The sequence below is a fragment of the Neophocaena asiaeorientalis genome, unplaced genomic scaffold (genome assembly GCF_003031525.2).
Source record: "Neophocaena asiaeorientalis asiaeorientalis breed wild unplaced genomic scaffold, Neophocaena_asiaeorientalis_V1.1 scaffold406, whole genome shotgun sequence".
Lineage (NCBI taxonomy): Eukaryota > Metazoa > Chordata > Mammalia > Artiodactyla > Phocoenidae > Neophocaena > Neophocaena asiaeorientalis.
In genome coordinates this window covers 679,279-704,299 of record NW_020173381.1, presented here as the reverse complement: position 1 = coordinate 704,299, position 25,021 = coordinate 679,279, and the positions used below count along the sequence as shown (strand labels likewise).

The window sequence follows — 25,021 nt, the reverse complement described above, 5'->3', positions numbered from 1 at the left end:
ATTCTGGGTCCCTTGAATTTTCATATGAATTTTAAGTTTAGATTATTAATGTTGGAGAAAGAAAAGCAGCTGGAATTTGGATTGGGATTGAATTGAATTTGTAGATTATTCTGGAAAGTATTATCATTTTAACAATGTTAAGCCCTCTAATCCATAAACATGGAATGTCTTTCCATTTATTTAATTTCATTCAATGATATTCTGTAATTTTCAGTATACAAGACATGCATTTCTTTGGTTAAATTTATTGCTAAGTATTTTATTCTTTTTGATGTTATTCTAAGTAAAGATATTAATTTATTTTTGGATTGTTAATTGCTAGAGTATAGAATATAACTGATTTTTTACACTGACATTTCCTGAAATGTTTCTGAGTTCATTTATTAGTTCTAATTGTGTGTGGGAGTGTATATAAGAAATACAATATATATATATATTTCTACTTCTTTCCATCCAATCTGGACATTTTTATTTGTTTGTTTGTTTCAGCTTTAATGAGGTATAATTCACAAATAAAAATTATACATATTTAAGGCATACAATTTGATGTTTATATATATACACACACACATTGTGAAATTATCACCACAATCAAGCTAATTAACATATCCATCATCTAATATAATTACTTTTTTATGTGTGTGGTGAGAACACCTCTTAGCAAATTTCAAGTTTACAATACAGTATTGCTAACTATAGTCTTCATGCCGTACATTAGTTCTCTAAGACTTATTTATCTTGCATAACTAAAACTTTGTACCCTTTTCCCATCTCCCTATTTCCCCCTTACCCTAGCCCCTGGCAACCACCATACTATTCTCTGCTTCTATGACTTTGACTATTTTAGGTTCCATATTGCATTAGACAGGGTTCTTCAGAGAAACAGAATCAATAACATGGATATAGACATAGATATAAATAAGAGGAGACTTATAGGAATTGACCAACGTGATTAAGGAGGCCAAGAAATCCCAAGATCTGCCACTGCTAGCTGGAGAACCAGGAAAGGTCATGGTGTAATTCAGCCTGAGTCCAAAGGCCTGACATTTGGGGGACTGATGGTGTAAGTTCCAGTCTGAGTCTATAAAGGCCCAAGAACTAGGAATGCCTGTGTACAAGGGTAGGAGAAGATGGATGTCCAAGGTCAAGTAAAGAGAGTAAATCTGCCCTTCTCCTGCCTGGTTGTTCTATTCAGGCTTTCAATGGATTGGATGATGTCCAACCACATTAGTGAGGGTGATCCTCTTTACTCAATCTACCAATTCAAATGTTAATCTCTTCTGGGAACACCCTGTTAAAAAAGAAACAATAGGCCTCAAATGGAGTCACTTGTGCTAAGCCCCACATCAGCAAACCAAGACTTAATACCTAATCTAATTGCAATTTCAGCCTCTCCCAAGAATGTGACCTGTAACAAGTCATTCTGGAATTACCTGGTCAGCACTAGTGAGGTAATCCACTCGATAGACCATTTTTGTCCCCCATAGGAAGGTGATTTTGCTTGAGACAGTCCACTCTTGGCTAGAAACTTCCTTTTCCTGTTCCCTTCTGTCTATAAAAGCCTTCCATTTTGCGCAGCTCCTCAGAGCTCCTTTCTGTTTGCTAGATGAGATGCTGCTTGATTCATGAATCTTTGAAAAAGCACAATTAGATCTTCTGATTTACTCAGTTGAATTTTATTTTTTAACAACCCTCACAGACATACCCAGAAATAATGTTTTACCAGCTTTCTGGACAGCCCTTAGCCCAATCATGTTGACACATAAAATTAACCACCATAACTTCACCCCTTGTCAGCTTGGTACCCATACATATCTCCTTAAACCATACTGGATCTCCAAATAAAGACAATAACAAGGTCATAGTTTCAACTGACATGATATAGCTATCCTACAAACAACTGAAAATGCACTAATCCCTTCCCCAGAAGAGGAGGAACGGCACTTGAGTGATGCTTACTCTTCTCCTGATATCCTATAACTTAAATACTATGATGTAAAATTAGCAATACTCAATTACTGATGTGTAAAGTCAATACAGCTTATCTTATATGATAAAAGAACAAGAAAGGAAATAAAACAAAAATATGTACTTAGTTTATGTATATATACACAAACAAACATATGTATAACAAAATAAGGAGGAAATACTCATGACAATTATAGTCCTCATTTCTGTAACTGGTGGTGTGGTTGTAGCTGGTATTTATAATTACCTTCTTCTACTACACATCCTGTATTCCCTTTGCCTTCAGCAAGCACCTCAGCTGGTCATTGTTCTTTAGCTGGCAGAGTAACCCTAACTTTCATTCCTGAAGGGTCTGGCCCATTAGTAGTCTTGCTTGGATTCGTTTGTTGTAGCTTTCCATTGACTTTGACCACAAGGCATGGTAATACTAAGAGATGCCCTAAGGCATCTCCTGTATTCCAGACACACTCTTCCTCACTTCTACCATGTAGTAGTAGTGCAATTTCTCCTTGATAGTCAGGATCAATCACCCCAGATACCACCATAACTCCTTTTTTTGCCTGTTGATTCAGAGCCCAAAGTGGCAGGGTGGCAGTCTTAATTTCCAGTTCAATGGAATCATTGTCATGTCTCCTGATAGAAGCTTTCCTCCCTCTGACACTAAGACCTCTAGGCCAGCAGAAAATAAAGTCATGAAAACAGGAAGCTAGTGGGTCACTACGGATAATAATGACTGGTGCACTTTCATTTCCACCTGCTTGATTCCTGGACCTGTAAATCCTGGCTACTTGAGAAACAGCACCGTATAGTGGATACTAATTAAGTGCATATACAGCTTTCTGGAGAAACTTGCCCCAGCCCTGCAAGGTACTGCCACCTAGCTGGTGCTGTAACTAAATCTTCAAAAGGTCATACCACTGTTCTATTAAGCAAGCTGCTTTAGGATGGTGGGAGACATGGTAAGACCAGTGAATTCCATGAGCTTGGGCCCACTGTCACACTTCTTTTATTGTAAAGGATTGTTCTTGATCAGAAGCAATGCTCTGTGAAATATCATGACAGGGGATAAGACATTCTATTAAGTCCACAGATGGTAGTTTTGGAAAAAGCATTGCATGCAGGGAAGGCAAATCCATATCCAGAGTAAGTGTCTATTCCAATAAGGACAAACACTGCCCCTTCCATGATGGGAGCAGTCCAATGCAATCAACCTGCCACCAGCTAGCTAGCTGATCATGCTAGGGAATGGTGCCATATCAGAGGCTCAGTGTTGGTTTCCACTGCTGGCAGACTGGGCACTCAGCAGTGGCTGTAGCCAGGTCAGCCTTGGTGAATGGAAGTCCATGTTGCTGAGCCCAGGTATAACCACCATCCCTGCCACCATGGCCACTTTGTTCATGAACCCATTGGGCAATGACAGGGGTGGCTAGCAAAAGAGGCTGAATGGTACCGACAGAATGGGTCATCCTATCCACTTGATTATTAAAATCTTCCTCTTCTGAGGTCACCTTTTGGTGAGCATTCACATGGGACACAAATATTTTCACGTCTTTTTCCCATTAAGAGAAGTCTATCTACATACCTCTTCCCTAAATTTCTTTGTCACCAATTTTTAAATCATGTTCCTTCCAAGTCCCAGACCATCCATCCAAACCGTTGGCCACAGCCCATGAATTGGTATATAATCACACATCTGGTCATTTTTCCTTCCAAGCAAAGTGAACAACCAGGTGCACTGCCTGAAGTTCTGCCCACCAAGAGGACTCCCCTTCACCACTGTCCTCCAGGGATGTCCCAGAGAGGCGCTGTAATGCTGCAGCTGTCCACTTTCAGATGGTGCCTGCATACCTTGTAAAACCATCTGTAAACCAGGCCCAAGTCTTTTCTTTCTCTGTCAACTGATTGTAGGAACTCCCAATGAGGCCACAAGTACAGGCTGGGAAAGAGAAGGCAGTGTAGCAGGAGTGGGGACCATAGGCATTTGGGCCACTTCTTCAGGTAATTTACCTGTGCATTTAGGGCCTACCCAGGCTTGATCATATATATACTACTTTCATTTGCTGATGGAGTGTTGCTGTGCATGCCCAACTTTATGGCTTGGTGGGTCAGATAACACCCAGTTCATGAGGAGCAGCTCAGGTTTGATGGTAACTTTGTTGCCCATGGTCAAGTGTTTAGTCTCTAAGGCCCAGTTGGAAGCCAAGAACTGATTCGCAAAAGGAGAGTAGTTATCTACAGATGAGGGCAGGGCATTGCTCCAAAATCCTAAGGGTCTATGCTGTAATTCATCCCACAGGGGCTTGCCAAAGGCTCCGAACACTAACTCGATCTGACACTGCCACTTCCAACACCACTGGATCTGCTGGATCATGTAGCCCAAGTGGCATAACAGCTTGCACAAAAGCCCAAACCTGTTTCAGAGCCTTCTCTTGTTCTGGATCTTACTCAAAACTATCAACTTTTCAGGTCACTCAGTAAATGGGCTAGAATAACACACCCAAATGAAGAATATGTTGCCACCAAATCCAAAGAGACCAGTTAAGCATCGTGCTTCTTTCTTGGTTGTAGGAGGGGCCAAATACAACAACCTATCCTTCACCTTAGAAGAGATGTCTCGACATGCCCCATACCACTGGATCCCTAGAAATTTCACTGAGGTAGAAGGCCTCTGTATTTTAGTTGGGTTTATTTCCCACCCTCTGACATGCAACTGTTTCACCAATAAGTCTAGATTAGTTGCTACTTCTCACTCACTAGGTCCAATTAGAATAATGTCATCAATGTAATGGATCATTGTGATACCTCGTGAAAGGGAAAGGCAATCAAGATTTCTGTGAAGTAAGTTAAGACAGAACTGGAGAGTTGATATACTTCCAATGTAGGACAGTGAAGGTATATTGCTGGCCTTTCCAGTTGAAAGCAAATTGCTTCTGGTGGGCCTTATGGACAGGTATGGAGAAAAAGATTATTTGCCAGATCAACAGCTGCATACCAGGTACCAGATCATGTGTTAATTTGCTCAAGCAATGAAACCACATTTGGTACAGCACCTGCAATTGGAATTACTACCTGGTTAAGCTTGTGATAATCCACTGTCATTCTCCAAGATCCATCTGTCTTCTACATTGGTCAAATAGAGTTTAAGGGGGATGTGGTGGAAATCACCACCCCTGCATCTTCCAAGTCCTTGATGGTAGCACTTATCTCTGAAATCCCTCCAGGAATGTGGTATTATTTTTTATTATTACTTTTGTAGGTAGAGGAAGTTCCAATGGCTTCCATTTGGCCTTTCCCACCATAACAGCCCACACTCAACAGATCAGGGAACCAATGTGGGGATTCTTCCAGCTGCTATATATATCTATTCCAATTATGCATTCTGAAATGAAGGAAATAACCACAGGATGGATTTGGGGAGCTACTACACTCACTGTGAGGTACACCTAAGCTAAAACTCCACTGATTACCTGACCTTAATAAGCCCCTACTCTGACTGGAGGGCCACAGTGGTGCTTCAGGTCTCCTAGAATCAGTTCTAGTTCAGATCTAGTGGCCAGTAGTCCCTGAAAGGTCTGATTATTTCCTTTTTCTCAATGTACAGTTACTCTGGTAAAAGGCTGCAGGTGCCTTTGGGAGAAATATTAACAGTATAAATTTTCACTAGTGTACTGGGATCCTTCTTCAAGGGGACCCAACCCCCCCTTCATTCAAGGGGTTCTAAGTCTACAAACTGTCTTAAGTCTTGGAATTGATCAAGGGGCTGTGACTCTCTGTTTTTATGATTTGAGTTAGATTTTTGTTCACTTGATCTAGAACTTTTCTGCTTATACAGATCAAGTGAAAATCTAGTAGGCTTCCTATTTATTTCACTTTTTAGAACACTAACTAGCCAGCACCATAAGTCTGCATGAATCAGACTATTCTGACTGCTGCTTTGTCTCTGCTGTCCATTATGGTAACCACACTCACCTTCCCTTTGGTGATAGAATGCTGCCACTTGGCCCCTGCCACGCCAGGATCAAATTACTCCTACTGCATTTAGGTTTTTCCATTGAGTGGCTGCAGTTCCCACGGTAACATCTCACTTACAGAGATGAGCAATCATGGAGATCTTCAAGGATGCTAGGACTCCACTCACCAAATTATTTGTCAAAGTATTGGTGAAAGGTATGTCTTCTAGACCAGCGGTCCCCAACCTTTCTGGCACCAGGGACCGGTTTTGTGGAAGACAATTTTTCCACGGATGGGGTTGCGGGGGGGATGGTTCAGGCGGTTATGTGACCGATGGAGAGCCGCAGATAAAGCTCTGCTTGCCCGCCTGCCGCTCACCTCCTGCTGTGTGGCCTGGTTCCTAATGGGCTGCGGACAGATACTGGTCCAAGGCCTGGAGGTTGGGGACCCCTGTTCTAGACACTCCCAGTATGGATGAGTAGGCCTTAAATGACAAATCCACTCTAACATTCCAATCTTTCTAAATCTCTGAACCCCTTCCTCTACATTAAACCAAAGGAGGTCAGGCATTTCCAATTCACAAACTGTGGGAAATTTTTTGTCCATGTTTCAGTCAGATAACCAACCAAACAGTTAGAGGCCTTTCTAACTTCCTCAGCTACATTAAATGCAGGATCTCTGCTTAGTGAGCTGTTAGAGGAGGTAACTGAGAGGATGTGAGCACTGGTTGACCCATGACCTGGCCCAGGAAATCAGAGGCTCCTTACACGCCTCTGCTGACCTTGGGATGTATGTTCTATTCATGTGTTGCTGAGACTATCTGGACTGTGTATGTGACTGACTTCCATTAAGGGAGGTTGATGCGGAGAACTACTCATCTTGCGACCACCCAAGACAAGCCTCATATATAGGTTCCTTTGTTTATTAAAACCACAATCTACCAATCTGGAGTGCTCTGCCTCTTTCTTTGGTCTCTCCTTGCATTCTGTTAAATGGGGGCTAGTTTTGAATATCACCCAGGGAACTCCCAAGAATTGCAAACCAACAATTGCAAACCAACAATTAGCAAGCCAGCCAGAAGACGGAAGAAATGGGTCTTGGGAAAGAGGCATCGATAGGGGAAATCCTGAGTTGGCCATTGACCTCTTTGTGGGCAGGGGTGGTACATAGTTAGATGTCTGTGGACTGCTGCATGACTACAGGGACATCCCAAAAATGCTGGCTGGTTTAATGTGTCTGTTTAAGGAACTACACACAGTGCACTGCAGCAAAGAAAGGAAACAAATGGCTGCAACTGTGGGTTGGTCTCTACTGTTGGCACTTCATCTGGCCACTGATGCCCAACTAGAAGCTGAAGCTCAAGTTAGACAGCTGGAAGAAGAGCTGAGGGTAGAGAAGGATGTGTGATTGTTCACTGCTCTGCTAGCTTTGGGGCAGAGCAGGATAATAAGTTGAAGACAATAGCATGCCCGTTTTGAAAAGCTAGGAGGGCACAAGCTGCTGCAGATTAAGGTGTGAGACAAAGGCTGAGACACTAAGACGTGGAATCCCTGGGAAAGTGAGGAGAACAAAGGGGAGAGTGTTGTGGTTATTGACAATGAAACAAGACGTAGCTGTACACCATCTGACCCCTAATACAAATGAAAAGTTTAAATAGTAATTACCCAGATTTCTGATAATAGAGAAATATACCCCAAAACTCCTAAGAGAAAAACTTGCATTCCTTCTCTTCCCATTGAAGTTGTAAGTCTTATAATGTCTTTGAAATGTAAATACCCCAGGGGCTAACTAAAACACTGCCCAGGATTGCTCGAGACTGGAGGGGGGAAAAAGGCGGCAGAAGAGGCTTTTTAAAACACATACTGCTATAGAAGCTCCCTTGCCCAAAATCAGTCCACAGCCTCTATATGATTATTGGTCAAGGGCAAATACAAATCTTAAGTCTTCTCCACAAATATTAGTAAAAAGCTTTATCCATTTGAGTGGCTAATCTTAACTTGTTCTGTCTGCCAGTTACATTTGGATTCAACTATTATTTATAAACTAGTGAGTTTTGTATTGCTGTACCTGATTCATGGCTAAAATTTTGAAATGAAAGTTATATGGTCTCTGTTTGTGTCTGTCTGTATGCTTTTGTATGTCTATTTTTACCTGTTATATATGATATATTTCTACATCCGAATGGTATTGCCAAAATTAATTTATAAAAGAGCTCTATTTAATTGGTGAAGAAAAAAAGCTTTAATATCAATAGTGTACTTAGGTAAAACTAAAATTTAATTTTCTTTCATCTTTGAGAAGAACAAAGTTTCCTTGAACTATTGGTTTGTTCTTGATAAGATTATGAAAAGTTTTTCTTTACCTTTAAGTAATCTACCTAGAAAACAAAGATTCTGTGTTTTATCAAAATAATTGTCTGCGCTTCATGTTGTCTTTATCAGTTCTTTCATTACTTAAGAAAACTGAGTCTTCTCTGTTAAAAGAGCTAAGATTTTTTATGACTATGTAACTTTCTGATTTTGCCTTCAAAGTCCTTAACTGACACTTTGGCTAAATAGATAACTAAATATTATTTCACAGTGACCTATAATACTATTTAAGCAAGTCTTTTAAAACCTTTTTTGATATTTTTGACAAACTTCCCCAAAATCAAATTCTAAATGAAGTCTTTTTGACTTCAAACTAACTTTGGGATTTTCCAGAGGGTCCCTGGAACATCTGAAAGATTTGTCCTCTCTCCTGATAAAAGAGAGATATTAGGGACTTCCCTGGTGGCACAGTGGTTAAGAATCCGTCTGCCAATGCAGGGGACACGGGTTTGAGCCCTGGTCCGGGAAGATCCCACATGCTGCAGAGCAACTAAGCCCGTGCGCCACAACTACTGAGCCTGCGCTCTAGAGTGCATGAGCCACAACTACTGAAGCCCACGTGCCTAGAGCCTTTGTTCTGCAACAAGAGAAGCCACCACAATGAGAAGCCTGCGCACTGCAACAAAGAGCAGCCCCTGATCTCTGCAACTAGAGGACGCCCGCGTGCAGCAACAAAGACCCAATGCAGGGCTTCCCTGGTGGCGCAGTGGTTGAGAGTCCGCCTGCTGATGCAGGGGACACGGGTTCGTGCCCCGGTCCGGGAAGATCCCACATGCTGCGGAGCGGCTGGGCCCGGGAGCCATGGCCGCTGAGCCTGCGCGTCTGGAGCCTGTGCTCCGCAACGGGAGAGGCCACAACAGTGAGAGGCCCGCGTACAGCAAAAAAAAAAAAAAAAAAAAGACCCAATGCAGCCAAAAATAGAGAGAGAGAGAGAGAGAGAGAGATATTAAGCTAATTAGACTTATTGACGTGTTAAATTTGATATGTTAAATTACTCTACTGACCACAGTAGAGACCAGCCCACTGCAGAAACCATTTGTTTTCTTTGTTTGCCACAGTGCACTATGTGTAGTTTCTAAATAAGCGTGTCAAACCAGCCAGCATTTTCAGGAGGTCCCTGTACTCAAGCAGTGATCCACAAGCATCTAACATATGGTCCACCCCTGGCCACAGAGAAGTCGTGACCAACTCAAGATACCTCTTTTCCCCCACAGATGCCTCTTTACCAAGACCCATTTCTCAGGTCTCCTGGCCAGCTCATCAACTGTTGGTTCAAAAACTGGCCCCCATACACAGAGGGCAAGGAGACACTGAAGAAAGAGATAGAGCATTCCAAATTGGTAGGTAGCAGTTCTAATAAGCAACAAAACTTATATACAAGGCTTGTCTTGGGCAGCTGAAAGATGAGTAAATCTCTGCACCAGTCCACCAGAATCTTAAAAGTTTATATAGAGGCATTAACTAGGTTCAGTCACATACACAGTCCAGATGGCCTCAACAACACCTTGCTCTTTCAAGGCTGCATCCTTGAAAATGGCTCCTAGTGTTGGAACAGTGAATAGAATGTACATTCCAAGGACAGGGGAAGAGGTGAGTAGCCTCTGATTGCCCAGGTCCAGCCATGGGTCAACCAGTGGTCACGTCCTCTCAGTGACCTCCATCAACAATAATTCTAGTTATTTTAAAAATGATGTTACAGAAATAACCAAATTCCCTTGTCAACTGCATTACAATGAACTCTCATCAGATCTTTAACCATGGCCATTTTAAAGTCTTTTGTCATTTACAGACAGTTATTTTTTTACTCTGATGCTTTTGCAAAAGTATTCCTGCAAAAGTGCTTCATATTCAAGGAGATTCATGGAAAAGACTGACATATACAGGCTTCTGATAAAGAAGATTATACCACTGAACTGAGTAAGAATTCACAGAACTCTAAGGAAAAAAAGGATGAATATATAAAACTGCTAACCAAAGATCAAGATCAACAAGAACTAATTATATTAGACTAAATGAACTGATGAGGATGATTATAATTTTTATGCGTTTTTGTTTGAAACATTGTTGGTACTTTTATGCTTTGTTTTTCCGTATTTAAGATAATCTTTATCTCTTTTTCTCAAGTTATTAGCAATTTGCTAACATATACCTTTGTAAACAAAGATGAAACGTTTATCTTTTTCTCCCTGCCTGATCCCTCCAGGATTCAGAAACTCTTGGTGAGTAATCTTATTTTATGGCAACATACTTATTTGTGTAAGTTCAATAAGAATCTGTTTTCATTGAAACAGGACACAATTGGAAACTTGGTTATATTACCAAGGCTTTGATTGGAATGTCATATTTTAAAATGTGCATAGAATCAGATATGATCAGACAGCTTTAATGAACAGCATATTAAGAACTTCCCTTCCCATGAAGAGTTGGGTTGAGAATATGTTCTATCAACTCACCTCTGTTATTGCTCAAACTCCTATTTTGACTAAGTTGCATGCCTGTATGCAGCAGAGGAGCACCCTGTCCATCAGCCCACTGTCTCTGGAAATGCAGGTGCTACTAGGCCTGTGGAACATGTAGATCCTTCAAATGCCTCTGCCCTTATTCCTATGGCAGCCCCTGGGTCCTGTAGAGAGGTAATAGAAGAAATTCCCATTAATGCCTGGTGTACAGATGGATCTAGTCAGGGCAACCCGCCCACATGCATTTCAGTAGCTATTCAGCCCAAACTGACACCATCTGGATGGAAACAAGAATGAACCATAGCAGCCTACGTGCTGAACTCAACAATGTAGCTGGTGATCACTCATGAGCCCTGGCTATTAGCCCTTTGTACTGACAGTTGGGCTGTTCCAAAGGGTTTAACCTTATGTCTTGGATAATGGGAAACCAAGGGATGAATAATCACAAATAAGCCCTCATGGAGTCAGGATATGTAGAAAGACATTTAAGTTCATCTGCAAGAGACTGAGGCAGTCCTCACTGTCTTCCACAGCAGAATGGGTGCATATAAAGAGTGGCCACTGTAGCACTCAGGTGTGATGGTGTATTACCAAGGATGCCAGATTGCCCTTGGAATACAGTGACTTGGCTAATGCAGCAACAACATGTCCTGTTTGTTCTAAACAACAGCCAAGGCAACTGCCAAAGGAGTCTGGGGCCATCCACGAGAGTTCCCAATTGGTGAGGCATTGGCACATTGATTATATTAGCCTCCTCTATCTCACTGAAGATGCTAAATACACTTTGGTTTGTGTGGACACTGCATCTGGCCTAACCCAAGCTTTCCATTGTTGCCATGCAAACTAGGCTGCCACCATTAGGAGACTAGAGAAGCTGAGTACCATGTACAGATACCTTCATAGAATAGATAGTAACTGGGGGTTCACATTTCAAATGTCATGGTATGCAAGACTGGCAAAAGTACATGACATTCAGTGGAGGTTCCATCTTCCCTATAGCCCACAAGCAGCAGTGTTGGTAGAAAGGAAAAATGGAATATTAAACAGCAGATTAAATTACTAACAGGTAAAATGACCTTGGCTTAATGGACTAAAATATGGTCCCAGGCTTTATTACATTTGAAAGATCAAACAGTAGGACCTGTTTCCTCATATGCCAGACAGGTTAATACACCCAACACCGTGAAGGTATAAAAAGGTATGGAAGTCGTGGAAGACAACTATTGTTCGACTCTCATCATGGATCAACACGCTATGCTGCTGAGAACACCAAGCCCCATCACGCCTAGGGAAAGTGTTATCTACTGAAATTTGCAATGTTGCAAATCCCAATCATCCCACCAGGATGGGTGAGTTACTTTGCACCTCTGGATGAAGGAGAACTACTCAATCTCCACTGGGATCCCACCGTCCTACTGCAAGTCAGACCTACTGAAGCACAACATACCTAGAATGGAACATGCACCATTGAAAGAGGGGAGAAGGTGGAAGTCCTGGTCAGCATATCCCACCCGCTGTCTATCTCCTCATGCCTGACAGTGCTGCCTCCCCTGGCAACGTGTACAGTATGCACAACCAGGTCAGATTCCTAAAGCTGCAGTCATGTTAACATCTACATATCAGACAACAAGTGTTATTCCTATATGAGAAGACTTCCCCATACAAGTTCCTGCTAAATATCTGTCTTTCCAACCTTAGACTTCTGCTGTCCCTGTCCTGTGGTGTCCAGTCACTGGGTGGGCACAGTTTCCACTGCCAGGGTCATTTGGCCATTGTCTTTATTCCTAACATTAGCCTAGAGAACATTATAGCACACATAGAATCCCTTACTAGATTCACCAAACAAGACTTAAACGATAGCCAGCAAAGCCCTTCTTTACTGAACACTGACAAATATCTAAAGAGAAAAACCATCCTCTAAAATAGGATGGACTTGGACAGTATTACTACCTCACAAGGAGGCACCTATACCATTACCCAAACAGAATGTTCTATGTTCATACCTGATGAGTCTACTAATGTATCATCTTTATTAAATCACATGAGGACACAAGTGAATGCCCTGAGTGATCCAATCTCACTAGGGGGACTTAGTCAATCAATGTTTTGGATCATGGGGTTCTTGGTGGGAAAAAAATTGTTACTTATATTGAGAATCATTATCTTTATCTGTGTTTTCTCTTGCATGTGCTTATACTGTTGCTGAGGCATCTACCTCCAATGTAGCCAGAGAGCTACAAATTGAGCCACATCCATGGTATTAAAACTCTTTGCTGATTACTTAGAGACACTGCAGAAGAGGGGGATGTATAAGATTGTAAGAGCTGGTCACCAGGGATGGAGTATTAGAGGAGGTTATTGAGAGGACTTGACCTCCAGTTGACCTGCAAGCTGGACCTGGGCAATCGATGGCTGCTTACCCATTCCCCTGTCCTTGGAATGTACATTCTGCCCACCATTCCCACACTATGAGCTGTTTCAAGGATGCAGCCTTGAGAGAGTAACGTATTGTTGAGACAATCTGGACTGTGCACGTGACTAAACTTAAGATGCTGGCTGGTGGGTGCAGAGATCCACTTGTCTTGTGACTACCCAAGATAAACCTCGTATGTAAGTTCCCTTGCTTATTAAAACCGCCAGCTACCGATCCGGAGTGGTCTCTTTCTTGGGTCTCTCCTTGTACTCCAAGTATGGGAGCCAGTTTCAAATTTCACCCAGGGACTCCCAAGGTTGCAAACCAACATGAGCCCATATCAGTAAATTCGGCCTGATCCAACTTAAATGTTCCTTCCACCATTACCCTACATTCTTAGTATACATTCGTACAATTTCCCCAGATTTCTGCTTATATAAATTAGAAAACTCAATTAGTTCATTTGTAGTGTAGTGCATTTCCTCATGGATCACACTTTGTACCTCATCTTTAGAGGCCTGCTGGGACCTGAGTATAGTTATAGGTCTAGAAGCAGAGAAGGGTGATGGGAGTGGACCCTGAGGGGTCTCACCATGATCTTGTATGGCAACTGCCTAAAGGGAGGCAATTACCATTTCCTCAAGCAATGCTATGTTAATCCCCATAGACAGGTGGAGAGGACCATACCACTGTAGGAGAGGAAACTGGGAGTGGAGATGCTGCTGCCGGTAGGGGTAAGGAGGCCACTTCTTCTATAGTTGGGAAAGACACTTTTCCTGGGGCTGAGGATATCAACTCAGCTAGGGGTAAGGAGGTCGATTCCACTGAAGATGGGGAGGCCGCTTCCACTGGGGGTGGGGAGACCTCTTCCACTGGCAAAGAAGATTTATCAGTATTTAGTGGCTCAATGTCTCCAGCTTCATCAGCGTCTTCCCACACATTTCCATCCCAGTTTGCAGGATCCCATTATTTCGTAATCAATGCCTTCACTTTAACAGTAGACACTCTGCAAGGCTGAGTTAAATTTGTGTTGTAACTCAGCCAATTACAAGGTGAAGTGCTGTGTTTGACTTTCAGCAATTTTAGCTCTGCTTCTACAGGAAATAAGACTCTTATTCAAGGCACACAGAGAAGCTCTTAGGTCATTTACATGACACTCGAGCTAGGTATTCAAATCCCTGAGCTTATCCTTTTCTTACACCACTTTGTCCAGCAACATTAGAAGCAACCAACCACATCATTTAATTCATTAATCTTCAAAAAACGTTGAAAAGTATCATTCACTGAGTCACTTAGCCTCTTGCTTCTTATAAGTGGTTGATTAGGAGTATATATTTTGTGTATCTCTATAAACAGTTCCCATCATGGACTACTAATGTTCTCTTTACTACTGGAAATAGATTCATCAGTGTCTTTAAATCTGATCACATTAGAAAGCCAATTCCAGAAACAACAGAACCAAATTATTTAGGTCTATGACCCATTTTGAGTTAATTTTTGTGAAGAGTGTAAGTTCTGTGTCTACATTCATTATTCTGATAATTCTCTTCAGTGGTATGTGTTCCTTTCTTTTTAGTTTTTGTGTATCGATAGTAGGTTTTTAATTTGTGGTTACCATGGGGTACATATATATTGAATACTACTACATATACTTCTTTTAAACTGGTAGTCGTTTAAGTTCAAACACATTCTAAAAGATCTACATTTTTTACTACCCTCCCCCACATTGTTTTTGATGTCATATTTTATATCTTCATGCTTCTCCCTTTACTGTTTATTGCAGTTATAGTTGCTTTTACAACTTTTTGTCTTTTAATCTACATGCTGGCTTCTTTAAATGATCTTCAATTGTTACTATATATCTGCTTTCCCTAGTGGGATTTTCCTTTTCTTATAGATTCTTCTTTTCCATTTAGAGAAGACCCTTCAACATTTCTTTTAGGGTATGTTTAGTATTGCTGAATTCTTTTAGCTTTCCCTTGTTTGAGAAGTTCTCCTTCTATTCTAAACAATGAGCTTGCTGAGTAGAGCATCCTAGGTTGCAGATTTTTTCCCTCAGCACTTTGAATATATCATGCCACTTCCTTCTGGCCTGCAAAGTTTCTGCAGAGATATTAACTGATAGCTTTATGGGGATTCCCTTGTATATGACTCTTTTTCTCTTGCTGCCTTTAAAATACTTTTGCAATTTTATTTTATTTATTTATTTTTGGCCGTGTTGGGTCTTCATCTCTGTGCGAGGGCTTTCCCTAGTTGCGGCAAGTGGGGGCCACTCTTCATCGCAGTGCGTGGGCCTCTCACTGTCGCGGCCTCTCTTGTTGCGGAGCACAAGCTCCAGATGCGCAGGCTCAGCAGTTGCGGCTCACGGGCCTAGTTGCTCCGCGGCATGTGGGATCTTCCCAGACCAGGGCTCAAACCCGTGTCCCCTGCATTGGCAGGCAGACTCTCAACCCCTGTGCCACCAGGGAAGCCCCTCTTTTGCCATTTTAATTGTGGTATGTCTTGGTGTGGGATCTGTTTGGGTTCATCTTGTATGGGACCCTCTGTGCTTGCTATACCTCAATATCTATTTTCTGTCTTCAGGTTTGGGAAGTTTTTAGTGATAATTTCCTCAAATACATTTTCGATCCCCTTCTTCCTCTCTCTTCTCCTTCCGGGACCCCAATAATGTGTTTGTATGCTTAATGTTATCTCAAAAGATCTCTTAAACTGTTCTTTTTTTAACTTGTTTTTCTGTTTGACTTTCTTCTTGGATGATTTCCATTATTCTAACTTCCAGATCACTTATGTGCTCTTCTGCTTCATTTAGTCTGCTATTCATTCCTTCTAGGGTGTTTTTTGTTATTGAATTCCTCATTTCTGATTGGGTCTTTTTTATATATTCTAGTTCCTTGTTAAAATTCTGTGTTCACCTTTCTCCTAATTCAATTAACATTCTCACTACAATTGCTGTAAATTCTTTATCTGGTAAATTGTTTTTCATTATTTGCTTTTTCAGGGTTTTCTCTGCCTTTTCCTTTTGCTTAACTTTCTCTGCCTCTATGAGTTTAGGCGAAACAGTTACCTATTGTGGTCTTAAAGGGGTGTCCTTACATGGGAGCATCCTTATGCAGGCTACGTGTGCCCAGTGCCTTTGGTGGGAGAGCTGGATTTGACGTGGATGCAAGTCACGTCTTTCCTCAGGGTGTGCTGGCAGCTATCGCCTTGGTAGGAGGTGGGGCTGGAGATGGAGGTGCTAGTGCTGGAGCCAGGTGTGAGGTAGGGTTTCCCCTCTGCTCAGTGGCCATCACTGCCCTATCAGGGACAGGGTCTGCTCCCAAGTTGCTGGAGCAGAAGTCCTGAGGGTCAGGCCCAAGCTGGCTCTGTTCCCTTAAGTGTGTGCTTTCCCCTCTCCCAGCATTGGGACCCTTGACCCAGAGGAGGAGGAGTGCTGAAGCAAGGGGGTCCCCCTAGTGCTTTCAGTTTCACCACAAACAATGGTCCAAGCTGTCTCTGATGCACTACCTGTGCAGGTATCCACATTGTTTCCCTCACTCTGCTCACATGGAGTATTGGGTCCAAGTCCCCTTTGTCCCTCACAGCCAAGCACTCCCCCTAGCCTTTGCCACCCCTGCCCTATTGTGGAGCCACACCACAGGGCAGGGGGTCCCATCTGGACTCTCAGCATGTATCTGGGGGTGAGCTGTGGTGGACTGGCCACTGTCAGAGTTCTGGTCTGCTTCTGATGTGCTGCTTGAGTAAGCACCAATAATGGCCACTGCCGTCCCACCCAAACGTTGCCCTGGGACTGAGTCACTTTTGCATCCTTCTGAGCTTTCTCCCAGACCATGGGAGCCCTAACTCCAGTCCTGTGCCGCAATGTGGAGTAAGGAGGGGCTGGAGCATTCACATGGCTCAGGCTGGGGCACTTGCTGAGGCAGTAGCAGGAAACAGGCAGCCACTTGAAGAGTCCTTACTCTGGCCTCTCCGCCCTGCCTCGGGCAAGCCAGCACATATGCATGCCTCAGGAGTGAAGTCCAGGCTTCCCTAGCCTTCCTGTTAGTTCCAATGGTCCCAATCAGTCAAGGGTGATCATCTACCCTGCGCAGGACCCCAGGACTGGGGCATCCAATCTGTGACTTGACCCACTCACTTCCCAGGGTGAATCTCTACCCACGGAGTCTCCCTTTTCCTCTGAGTCCCCTCCCAGGGACACTGGTTCTGACCTGATCACTTCTCTTCCCTTCCTACCTGATTATGTGTGGATCTTTCTTACAGCCCTGGTTGCGCATGAGTCTTTCTGGCAGTTTCTAGTTTTCAGTGAGAACTGTTCCACATGTAAATGTATTTTTGATGTATTTGTGTGGGGAGGCGAGTTCCATGTTCTCCTGCTCCGCCATCTTGATCAATCCCTCACTGTATTTTTTTTTAATTTTATTTATTTATTTTAGCTGTGTTGTGTCTTTGTTGCTGCACACAGGCTTTCTTTAGTTGTGGCGAGCGGGGGCTACTCTTCCTTGCAGTGTGCAGGCTTCACATTGCGGTGGCTTCTCTTGTTGTGGAGCACGGGCTCTAGGCACGCGGGCTTCAGTAGTTGTGGTGACCAGGCCCGGTTGCTCCGCAGCATGTGGGATCTTCCTAGACCAGGGCTTGAACCTGAGTCCCCTTTGTTGACAGGCGGACTCCCAACCACTGTGCCACCAGGGAAGCCCTCTCAATGTGGTTTTGATTTGCATTTATTTAGGGACTGTTTATATTGACCATCTTTCCATATCCTTATTGGTCATTTGCAAATCTCCTTTGGCGAATATTCAATCTTTACCCATTTTCAAATGGACTGTCTTTTAATTATTGAGTTGCAAGAATTTTATTTTTATTTTAATTTTGTGGTACGCGGGCCTCTCACTGCTGTGGCCTCTCCCGTTGCGGAGCACAGGCTCCAGAAGCACAGGCTCAGCGGCCATGGCTCACGGGCCCAGCCACTCTGTGGCATGTGGGATCTTCCCGGACCGGGGCACGAACCCATGTCCCCTGCATCGGCAGGTGGACTCTCAACCACGGCGCCACCAGGGAAGCCCAAGAATTTTATTTTTGATATAAATCCCTCATCAGATATATGATTTAAATATATTTTCTCCTATTTTGTGGGTTGTCTTTTCACCTTATTCATAGTGTCCTTTGAATCCCAAAAGTTTTTAATTTTGAGAAGTCCAATTTATGTATTCTATTCTTTTGTCATTTATGCTTTTGGTATCATGTGTAGGAAACCATTGTGTAATCCAGTCATGAAGACTTCTTTATACTTTTCATCCCTTATATTAAGGTCTATGATCCATTGTGAGTTAACATTTGTGCATTGCCTGATGTAAGGATCCCAATTCATTCTTTTGCATGTGGATATACAGTAACTCCAGCACCATTAGTGAGAAAGACTGTTCCTTCCCCACTGAATTGTCTTGGCACTACTGATGAATTTCAATAGATCATAAATGTTAAGGGTTATTTTTCTGGACTCTCATTGAATTCCATTGATGTGTATGTCTATCCTTATATAAATACTGCAGTACCATACTATCTTGATTACCGTAGTTTTACAGTAAATTTTGAAATTGGAAAGTGTGAATTCTCCAACTTTGTTCTTTTTCAAGATTGTTGGTTATTCTGGGTTCTTTGTATTTCCATATGAATTTAACATTTGCTTTCCAGTTTATGCCATAAAACAGATGGGATTTTTATAGGAATTCCATTGAATCTATAGATGAATTTGGGGAGCACAGCCATCTTAAAAATCTTAAATATTCCAATCTATGTACATAGGATGTCATTCATTGATGTAGATATTACCTAACTTCTTTCAAGTATGTCTTATACTTTTTAATAGACTTTATTTTTCAAAGCAGTTTTAGGTTCAAGTAAAATTGAGTAGAAGATACAGAGACTTCCTATATACCCCTTGCTCCCGCACATGAATAGCCTTCCCAAATAAAAACATCCTCCATGAGAGTAGTACATCTGTTACAACTGATGAACCTACATGGACAAATTATTATCATCCAGAGTCCATAGTTTACATTAGAGTTCAATTTTAATATACATTCCATGGGTTTAGACAAATGTATAATGTCATGTATCTACCATTATGGAATCATACAGAGTTGTTTCAATGCACTAAAAATCCTCTGTACTCTGCCCATTCACCCCTCTTCCTCCATAATCCCTGATAACAACTGATCTTTTTACTGTTTTCATAGTTTTGCCTTTTCCAGAATGTCACAAAATTGGAATCATATAGTATGTGACCTTTTCAGATGGACTTCATTCACATAGTAATACACATTTAAGTTTCCTCCATGACTTTTCATGGCTTGATAGCTCTTTTTTTTTTAAGCACATTTTAGGAATATTTAGTGATATTCCATTGTCTGGATGTACCACATTTTATTTATCCATTCTCCTACAGAAGGACATCTTTGTTGTTTCCAAGTTTGGGCAATTAAGAATAAACCTGATATACAGCCAAGACATGGAAGCGACCTAAATTATATATATATCACACACACACACAATAGTATATTACTCAGCCATGAAAGAGAATAAAATAATGCCATTTGCAGCAACATGGATGGACCTAGAGATTAACATGTTAAGTGAAGTCAGACAGAGAAAGGCAAATATCATATGATATCACTTATATGTGGAATCTTAAAAAAAATATACAAATGAACTTATTTACAAAACAGAAATAGACTCTTAGACATAGAAAGAAACTTATGGTTACCAAGTGGGAAAGGATGGGGGAGGGACAAATTAGGAGTTTGGGATTAGCAGATTAACACTACTATACATAAAATAGATAAACAACAAAGATCTACTGTATGGCACAGGGAACTAAAATCAGTATCTTTTAATAACCTATAATGGAAAGGAAACTGAAAAGAATACATATGTATGTGTGTTTACATATATATGAATCACTTTGCTGAACACCTAATACTACATTGTAAATCAACTACCCTTCAATAAAAAGTTGTTTGCTTTGAAAAAAAGAATAAAGCTGATATAAACATCCAAGTGCAAGTTTTTGTGTGGACATAAGCTTTCAACTCCTTTAGATAAATACCAAGGAGCATGATTGCTGGATCATATGGTAAGAGTATGTTTACTTTTGTAAGAAACTGCCAAATTGCCTTCTGAAGTGGCTGTACCACTTTGCATTCCCACCAGCAATGAATGAGAGTTTTTGTTCCTCCACATCCCTGCTAGCATTTGGTGTTGTCAGTGTCCTGGATTTTGGTCATTCTAATAGGTATATAGTGGTATCTCATTTTTGTTTCAGTTTTCATTTCCCTTATAATATATGATGTGGAATACTTTTTCATATGCTTAATTTCTACCTATATATCTTCTCTGGTAGGGATCTGCTAGGGCTTCTTGGCCATGTTTTAACTGTGGTATTTTCTTATTGTTGAGTTTTAAGAGTTCTTTGCATATTCTAATAACAGTCCCTTTATTAGGTATGTCTTCTACAAATATTATCTCCCAGGCAGTGGTCTGTCTTTTCATTTTCTTGACAGTCTTTTGTACAGCAGAAAATTTTAAGTTTAATTAAGTTCAGTTTATCAATCCATTTTTTCATAGACTGGGCCTTTGGTGTTGCATCTAAAAAACCACTGCCAATAATCTCCAAAATTTATAAGCATGGCATGGACATATATACACTACCAAACGTAAGGTAGATAGCTAGTGGGAAGCAGCCGCATAGCACAGGGAGATCAGTCGGTGCTTTGTGACCGCCTGGAGGGGTGGGATAGGGTGGGTGGAAGGGAGGGAGACGCAAGAGGGAAGAGATATGGGAACATATGTATATGTATAACTGATTCACTTTGTTATAAAGCAGAAACTAACACACCATTGTAAAGCAATTATACTCCAATAAAGATGTATTAAAAAAAAAAACACTGCCAAACCCAAAGTCATCTAGATTTTCTCCGATGTTATATTCTCAAAGTTTTACACTTTTTTACATTTAGGTCTCTAATCTATTTTGAGTTGTTTTTGTGAAGGGTATAAAGTCTGCATCTAGATTCTTTTTTTGCATATGGATGCTCAGTGATTTCAACACCATTTGTTGAAAAAACTATTTTTGGTCCATTGTGCTGTCTTTGCTCTTTTGTTAAACTGCATGGTACTGGAATAAAAATAGACACACAGACCAGTGGAACAGAATAGAGAGCTCATAATTAAACCCTTGCATATACAGTCATAGCCAGAAACATCCAGTAGGGAAAGGATAGTCCCTTCAACAAATGCTGTCAGGAAAACTGGATAACCACATGCGGAAAAATGAAATTGGACCCCTATCTTACGCCACTTACAAAAATTAACTTGAAATGGATCAAAGACTTAAACATAAGACCTAAAACCATAAGCGTCCTAGAAGAAAACACAGGGAAGAAGCTCCCTGACATTGGTCTTGGCAATGCTTTTTTTGATGTGGCACCAAAAGCACAAGCAACAAAAGTTAAAATCAACAAGTGGGACTACATTAAACTAAAAAGCTTCTGCACAGCAAAAGAAACGATCAACAAAAATGAAAAGGCAACTTACAGAATGGGAAAAAATATTTGCAAATCATGTATCAGATAAGGGAGTAATATCAAAAAAATATAAAGAACTTATATAATACATACAACTCAATGATTAAAAAAATCCATAAATGGGCATGAGAACTAAATAGACGTTTTTTCAAAAAAGACATTTTTTCAAAAAAAATGGACAACAGCCACATGAAAAGGTGCTCAACATCACTAAGCATCAGAGAAAAGTAAATCAAAACTACAATGAGATATAACCTCACACCTGTAAGACTAGAAGTCATCAAGAAGACAAGAGATAACAAGTGTTGGCAAGGACGTGGAGGAAAGGGAACCCTTGTGCAATGCTGGTGGGATCTGTAAGCTGGTTCAGCCACTATGGAGAAAAGTATGGAGATTCCTCAGAAAATTAAAATTAGAACTAACATATTATCCGGCAATTCCACTTCTCAGTATATATCCAAAGGAATGAAAGCTGGTTAACAAGAGATATATGAACTCCTATGCTTACTGCATCATTATTTACAATAGCCAAGATATGGAAACAAACTGACTTTCCATTAATGGATGAAAGGATAAAGAAGATGTGATATGTATAGATGCAATGGAATACTACTCAGCCATGAAAAAAGGAAATTCTGCTCTTTGCAACAACATGGATAGACCTTAAGGACATCATGCTAAGTGAGATAAGTCAAACAGAGAAAGACAAATAATCTATGATATCTCTTATATGTGGAATCTAAGAAACCCAAACTCATAGTAGCAGAAAATAAAATGGTCTTTTCTAGGCGTTGGGGGATGGGAGAACGGGAGAGATGTCACTTAAGAGTAAATACTTTCAAATAGATAAATAATTCCTAGAGACCTATACACAGTACAGTGATTATAGACAACAAAACTGTATCAAACATTATCGGGCCTCTCACTGCTGTGGCCTCTCCCACCGCGGAGCACAGGCTCTGGATGCTCAGGCTCAGCGGCCATGGCTCACGGGCCCAGCCGCTCCGCAGCATATGGGATCCTCCCGGACTGGGGCACGAACCCGTGTCCCCTGCATCAGCAGGCGGACTCTCAAGGACTGCACCACCAGGGAAGTCCAGGAACTAATCTTAATTGTTCCCAATATTAGAAGAAATGATAACTATGTGATGCAATAGAGGTGTTAATGGTACAATGGCAATCATACTGCAAAATAAATGTATCAAATCAATATAATGTACACATTAAACTTACAGTGTTATATGTCACATACAACTCAATAAAAAAATTAAAATTAGAAAGTCATCAAACCACAAAAGAAGAGATAAAGAGAGGAAGAAAGGAATAAATGAACTACAAATAGCCAGAAACCAATTAACAATGTGATAAGACCATACATATCAATAATTACTCTAAATGTAAACTAAACTCTCCAATCAGAAGACCACGAGTGGCTGCACAAATTAAAAAAACAAGCAAACCAAGACCCAACTATATGATGCCTGCAAGAGACTGACTTCAACTTTAAGGACATATATCGATTAAAGAGAAGGCCTGGAATAAGATATTCCATTCAAATGGAAACCAAAAGCAAGCAAGGATAGCTATACAGTAGTCCCCCCTTATCCATGGGGGATATGTTCCAAGATCCCCAGTGGATGTCTGAAACCCCATATTGTACCGATGCCATAAAAAAAAAAAAAAAAAAATTAAAAAAAAAAAAAAAAAAAAAAGTATCTTATTGTACTGTACTCACCCTTCTTCTTGTGATGATGTGAGGTAATATAATACCCACATGATGAGATGAAGAGAGGTCTGTGGTTGTGTGTCAGGAGCAGACTATGTCAATGATTGGGGATTCCAGGTGGGACAGAGTGGAACGGTGTGAGATTTCATCATTCAATTTAAAATTTATGAAATAAAAAGGATCATAAGAGACAACTATGAACAACTATGCCAATAAACTGGACAACCCAGAAGAAATGGATAAATTCCTAGATACAACCTACGACAACTGAATCACGAAGAAACAGAAAAACTGAACAGAGTGATTACAAGGTAAGGAGATTAAATCAGATTCAAAAACCTTCCAACAAACAAAAGTCCAGGACCAGATGGCTTCACTGGTGAATGATACCAAACATTTAAAGTAAAATTTACACCAATCCTTCCAAACTCTTCCAAAGAAAAACAGAAAAGAAGGAAACACTTTCAAACTCATTTTACGAGGCCAGTATTATCCTCATAACAAAACCAGGCAAGGACACCACAAAAAGAAAATGACAGGCCAATATCCCTGATGAACACAGATGCGAAAATCCTCAACAAAATATAAGCAAAATGAAATCAACCCTATAAAAGAATCACAGACCATGATCAAGGGGAATTTATTCCAGGGAAACAAGGATGGTTCAACATCTGCAAATTAATCAATGTGATATACCACATTAACAAAATGAAGGGTAAAAATCATATGAACATCTCAACAGATGCAGAAAAAGCACATAAAAAAATTCAACATCCATTTATGATTTTAAAAAATCTCAACAAAGTGTACATAGAGGGAACATACTTTAACATAATAGAGACCATATATGAAAAGTCCAAGCTAACACCACATTCAATGGAGAAAAACTGAAACCTTCCTCTAAGATTAGGAACAAGACAAGGATGCCCACTCTCATCACTTTTATTCAATATAGTATCTGGAAGTCCTAGCCACAGCAATTAGGCAAGAAAAAGAAATAAAAGGCATTCCAATCAGAAATGAAATAGTAAAACTGTTGCTATTTGCAGATGACATATTATATATGGAAAACCCTAAAGACTCCATCAATAAATTCTTAGAACTAATGAACAAATTCAGTAAAGTTGCAGGATACAAAATCAGAAAATGTTGCATTTCTATACATTAATAATTAACTACCATAAAGAGAAAATAAGAAAACAATCCCTTTTATGACTGCATCAAAAAAATTCTTAAGTATAAATTTAACCAAGGAGGTGAAAGACCTGTACACTGAAAATTAGAAGACATTTATGAAAGAAGAACAACTAAATGGAAAGACATTCCATGTTCATGGACTAGAAGAATTAATGTTGTTAAAACGTCCAAACCACCCAAAGCAATCTACAGATTCAGTGCAATCCCTATCAAAATTCCAATGGCACTTTCCAAAGAAACACAACAAATAATCTTAAAATTTCTTTGGAACCACAAAATACCCCAAGTAGTCAAAGCAATCTTGAGAAAGAAGAACAAAGCTGGAGGCATCACACTTCCTGATTTCAAACTATATTACAAAG

General features: G+C 40.7%; 1 pseudogene; it reads right to left on the bottom strand.

Annotated features, from left to right (window-relative positions):
- Positions 1-2,159: 2,159 nt before the first annotated feature.
- LOC112400656 (uncharacterized) lies at positions 2,160-6,020 on the bottom strand (annotated as a pseudogene).
- Positions 6,021-25,021: the final 19,001 nt, after the last annotated feature.